Raw genomic sequence first — 6,000 nt, 5'->3', positions numbered from 1 at the left:
CTGACCATCAGAGTGTCACTTGGCTTCACTGAGGTTACTTTTCTCTTCTGTGAAAAGCTACAGTTGCAACTAAGAATGTATAGAATCTCATCATTCACAAGCCCAACAATTTGTGAGGACTTCCCATGGGCCAGGCTCTGGACAGATGAAAATTTAGGGTCTCAGATATATTCATCAGTAGAAGAAGTTTATGCCATAAAGACATTAATTATTCCTGTTTTTATAGACAGATTCAATGTAATTCTTATTAGAATTCCTACCAGATTTTTCATGGAATGTAACGAGTTAATTTATGGTCAGGAACAGCCAAGAAACTTCTTTAGAAACACCACTGGGGAAGGGTGGATAGGTCATTGATTTCCACTGTTCTTTCTGAAGTGATAAAAAACGTTCTGGAATAATAATGGTTGCAGCACTGTGAATATGCTAAAAGCTGCTGAATTGTACAATTTAAATGGATGGACTTCATGGTGTGTGAACAAAATCACAATAAAGCTGTTATATGAAAAAAAATATTTCTTGACAATTATTTTCCCCTCTATACAACTAGTGTGCCACACAATTTAAGAAAAACAAAAAGCCAAAACAAACCAAACTGTGCCAGGAGCTCTTTAGGACTGCAATGTCCCTGGGTCTCCAACGCCTCTGGTGGTGCTGTTCCTGTTAACACACACTAGCTGGGCTGGGCTAGTTAGGGACTGTAACTATCTTTCTAAAATCTACGGTCACACGTTTCACCCTGGGAGAGGGAAGCCTGGAGGATGTCACAGCCTCATGCCTTCAGCTCATTTTTAGCTGAACCAAGCCCTGCTTTCACCACTATAATCCCTCGCACTATAAAAACACGTGACATCATCAAGCACCGCCATCATAACACCTGAAATTGTTCAAGGAAATTACCTGGGGCAGAAACACTGAGGGAGGAGACGGAAGCTCCCTTAGCACTGACGCTCCCTTTTGCCAACTCCACCAGGAGAGGCTGGTATTTACAACCTGAGGCTCTCAGCCCAGGGAGCAGCGCCCACGCCACTGACCTGGTCCGCAGGGAGCGGGAAAGGGAGAGGAGGGCAGCCCCGGGGTCGTGGGGCAGGGAGAGCTGGGTGGGGGACGCGTGCGGCAGCCCCGCTCGGAGGCCAGCCCCAGCCGCCCGCCCCCGTCCGGGTCCGCAGACCCCGCCCGCGCGGGACACAGCCCGCCCAGTGGTGGGGACGGGTCGGCGGCCGAGGAGAGGAAGCCCGGGAGGAGAGTTCTCGCAGGCGGGAGAGGGGAAGGGGACGCCAGCCGCGGACTGAGGGGAGCCCGGCTGGGGCGAGAGGCGGCAGGTGCACACCTGGCCCTGGACAGGTGTGACGGAGGCACTGGGGCAGAGGGGCCTTGCCAGAGCAATTCAGCTGAACACACGTTGATTCGCGCCCTCGCGGGCTCTGACACGCGGACCACCCTCCCCCAGCAGCCTGAACATTTCCCGGGAGCCCCTACCTTGCACTTCCACTGCCGGAGGTCCCGGCCCCGGGCAGAAGCCAAAGGCCTAACGGGCGACAGAATTGAGAAGCCTTTGGGGCCGATCCGACTCTGAGCTGGAGCTTCCAACCCGCGGTCCAGCTGGCACCGACTACGCATGCGCAGTCGTGCCAGCGACCCTCTGGTTTCTGCGAGAGAAGCTGGGGAAGTGAGGGAGGGAGAAAATGGGAGGAGGAAGGGAGGAGGGGAAAAGTGGAGGGAGGTAGATGGACAGGAGGTGCAGAGAGAACGGAGGGATCTGGAGAGGGGAGGGGAGTAGCAGAGATGGAGAGAATAAGCTTTACCTCCGGCGGCACCCCGAAACAGGCAGCAGTCCTGCCTCTGCACCCTTCTCTAACACTTCAAGGCCCGCAGCTCAAATTTTATCTCCCTGGTCCAGCCCTTCATTCGAGGCCTCTGCAGAACCCCTATGGGATCACGTCCGTTGCCCCCACGCGGAGAAGTGTTTCCTGTTGCTCTGGGAACCAAGCACCCGAGGGTGTTGTCGCTCAGAACTACCCTGGGAAGAGTACATATTCCCCTTTTACACGCTGGGAAACAGGCAGGCAAGATCTCTGCCTTATCTCCACTATCCCAGGTTTTGAGCTGGCGGGGAGCGGGAGGTATAAAATCAGAGCCCCAGAGGGAGCATACTGCCTGAGTGTAGGTGCATAGTCCCCATCCCGCCTGATTAAACCACACCCCACCCTAGGGGAACCATCAAGGGCTCACAGTAGGTCCCTGGGTGTGGGAGAGCTGTCCTCATTTCCAGTGCCCAGCTTGCTGGGTAGATAGGAGTGTTACTGAGTCCAAATTCATTCTCCTCAGTGCAGGACAGGCCAGTAAGTTGGGAGACCAGGTGTTGGGGCATGGAATACCAAGTTTCTGTAGACCTTGATGGCAAAGTAATGTCCTGGAAAACCATCTCCCCAAGTCAGAATTCAGGCTTCTTTCCTACGTGCTTGGTTGCAGCAAATTCTTGGTGTAGGAATTCTTTTTTTTAAAATCCTTTGTTCTTGCAGCTATCCGCCTGAGTCAAATCTCTGTAAACCTCCAGCAAAACAAACGTTATTTTCTATTCTGCAACTTGTTATCTTTTTATGAATGAAAAAGTGTTAAATATCCTTAAAGGTCAGAGCCTTCAGAATAGGCTCTCCTGTATATTTCAGGCTCTAGGCAACATTGTTTCACAAGCAAGATGAAGCCTAGGAGACAGAATACAGGGTTAAAGTCAAAGGAAAAGTTCTAGTATGGAGTCAGATTTGTTCTTTTCTATTACCCGGGCAGAAAGCCCTTGAGGATTTAAACCCCTATAAGTTAAAAATAAGTAAACGTTTAAAGGAATTTGCATACATAGGTGGGAATATGCAAAGCATATCTGGAAAAGCACAAAAAGAATAGTAAACAGTGGCATCTCCAGGGAGGGCTGAAAGAACAGAGGATGAGGGAAAACTTCTTTCACTTGTGTATTTTTGTGCTCTGTTTGAATTTTTTTAACCATATGCATGTATTTCTTTTTCAGTTAAAAAAAATTGAAATGGAGCAAAGGAGTAACTAGCACAGCAAATACAACAGCCATGGATTCACTGAGCCATCACTGTTAATTTAAGCCAGGAAACATTTATTGACTCTCTCCTATGTGCCCAGTGCTTTTTTAAGACTTCTTTTATTATTATTATTTTTATTTTTATTTTTAATTTATTTTATAAAATAATAACATGCTATCCCTCAACCTTGCCAAGGGCTGGTGGAAAACCAACTGAGTTTTTCTTGAGTTGTTTTCCAAGGAGTAGATATGAGTTATAAACCGAACACATCTTCCGGGCAAAACAGTCGGAGTGGTTTTCCAGCAGGCCAGACAGCTGTGAAGGGTTTACCATAGAGGAGCCCAGAGGCTGAGAGAGAAAGCCTCCAGGACCCTACAAAAAGCTGCCCAAAGTGCCTTCTACATGGCACTACTGAAATAGGAAAGAACAAATCTTACTCCATATTAGATCTGTTCGTTTGACTTTAAACCTGTGCCCTTTTTCCTAGGTTTAGTCTTGTTCGTTCTGCACCTTTTGTAAAACAATGTTGCCTAAAGCCTGAAATATACAGGAGACCCTATCCTCAAGGCTCTGACTTTAAAGGAAATTAACACTTTTCCATTCGTATAAAGATAACAAGTTACAAAATAGAAATAACATTTGTTTGTTGGAGGTTTACACGGATCTGACCCAGGTGAAGAGCTGCAAGAACAAAAGATTCTAACAACAAAGAATTCATAAAAGAAGTTTGCAACAACCAAGCATTCCTGCTTCCCCTTTTTAATATAAAAAGATCCTGAATTCTGACTTTGGGAGATGGTTTTCCAGGACATTTGACTTCCATCTTCTCATCTGGCTTTCCAAATTAAAGTTGCTGTTTCTTGCCGCAAAACCTGCTCTCCCGATTTACTGGCCTGTAATGCACAAGCAGAACAAGTATGGACTTGGAAAGACAAACATACATTGAAAGTACCCACTTGGTATTTTAAATGACCTGCTTCCACTCGTCTTCCTGACGTTTTCTTCTCTTGACAACTCCTGCTATGTGTATGAAAACCCTGCCATGTGGACACATTTACATCTCTAGCCACTACCCTTCCAGGTAAGAACTGATGCCAAGAAGTCAATGGAAGTTGCTAGAATGTATTACCTGGCCAGAAAAGAGCAGAAGTGGGTTCTGGCTGATGTTCAGGAGCAGGCTGGGACACCTGACAAGATGTCATATGTACGGATAGACAGCTGAGCACCAAAGGAGAAGCTTCTAAGCCTCCATAAGGGACTTGTTGGATAGGAAGGAAAAGTCCCAGCCTATAGCTCTGATCCCACCACAAGCTTCCTGGGCGAGGCTGCACAAGTCACTTAAATTCTCTAGGCCCGTGCTGCCCACCATGGGAGCCACCAGCCACATTCAGGATTATGAAGTTATTCTGTAGCCAGACAGAATTATAAATACACATTTTATTGCAAAAGTTCAGCAAGTATAATATTTAAAAACATTATTGGTTATCTTGCCCTAACGAGTTATTTTTGTATGTCTAGCTTTCTGTGGTTTGCAAAGCCTGCGACTAATGATTCCCTTACAGTGAGGTATTTTGAAATTATAAGTTACTGGACACAGTACCCTCATATCACACTTGAAAAAAATTGATCCACATAAGCAAGGTGATCTGACTTAGTAGTTATGAGCAGGGGCTCTGGGGTCAGCCTGCCTGAGTATAAATTCTCACTCTGCCTCCAGGGGGTTCTGTGTGAATCTTGGAAAAATTATTGTTGTTGTTGTTGTTGTTGTTATTTGTGCCTCTTTTTCCTTCCCTTTTAAATAGCGAGAAATATGTAGACTCTATCTCGTACCGCGTTGCCAGGATTAAATGGGTAAACGTCTGTGCTGCCCACTTCCCTGGGTTTCAGCATTCTCCAGGCAATCAGTGCCAAACTCAGAGGCATTCTCCCCTGTCTTCGTCAGTCTGGGATGCTGTAACAAATTACCGTGGGTCAGGTGGCTTAAACAACCAGCATGTTCCTTAAGTTTTGGAGACTGAGGTCAATGTATCTGGGAGAGAATAGCCTTCATGGCTCGAAGATGGCTGTCTTCCCTCTATCTTCATGGGCCAGAGAGCAGAGAGAAGCAAGCAATCTGGGACCCTTTATAACGGCACTAATCCCATTCATGAGGGCTCTACTCTCATGACTTCACTTTATCCTAGTAATCACCTCCCAAAGGCCCCGCCTCCCATACCATCACCCTGGGAGATGGGGTTTTGACATATGGATTTTGAGGGGATGCAAACATTCAGCCCACACATCGGCTAACTCTCCCCAACATGCAGTCATCAAACCTGGAGCTAATATCAAAGTAATGTTTATATCCCTCTGCACATTTCCATTCCTGCATCCACTAACACTGAAGCCCTGTTATTTTACTCCTTATTTTTCTGGTAGAGATTTAATTGATTCCTCTAATCCAATGCTCTCCTCACTCCAAACAGTCGTCTTAACAGCCCTGCCAGGTAGGTCTTCCTTAAGACACCTTCCCACTGCACCTGGTTGTTTTTCAGTATAAATGTCAGAATCCTCTCCACACCCCAGCCTAGACCTTTAATCCCTTACACTACCGCCCACTATGTTATTTTTCTATTACCACTGTAACAAATTTCCATAAGCTTAACAACTTAAACCAGCACAGATTTATCACCTTATGGCTGTGGAGGTCAGAGATCCAACACAGTTCTCATTGAGCTAAATTCAACTTAACAGCAGGGTTCCTTCCTTCTAGAGGATCTAGAAGAGAATGTTTCCTTGTTTTTGGTTTTTTTTCTAGCTTTCAGAGGTTACCCAACTTCCTTAGCTTGTGCCCCACGACTTCCTCCATTTTCATGGCCAGCAGCCTTTCTGAACACTGCTCCATGGCTACACCTCCCTCTGAGTTTAAACTCAGCTGGGCTATGTCCTCCATTTTAAGGACCCTTGTGATTAC

The sequence above is a fragment of the Vicugna pacos genome, unplaced genomic scaffold (genome assembly GCF_048564905.1).
Source record: "Vicugna pacos unplaced genomic scaffold, VicPac4 scaffold_20, whole genome shotgun sequence".
Lineage (NCBI taxonomy): Eukaryota > Metazoa > Chordata > Mammalia > Artiodactyla > Camelidae > Vicugna > Vicugna pacos.
Note: the sequence above shows the minus strand (reverse complement) of the source record.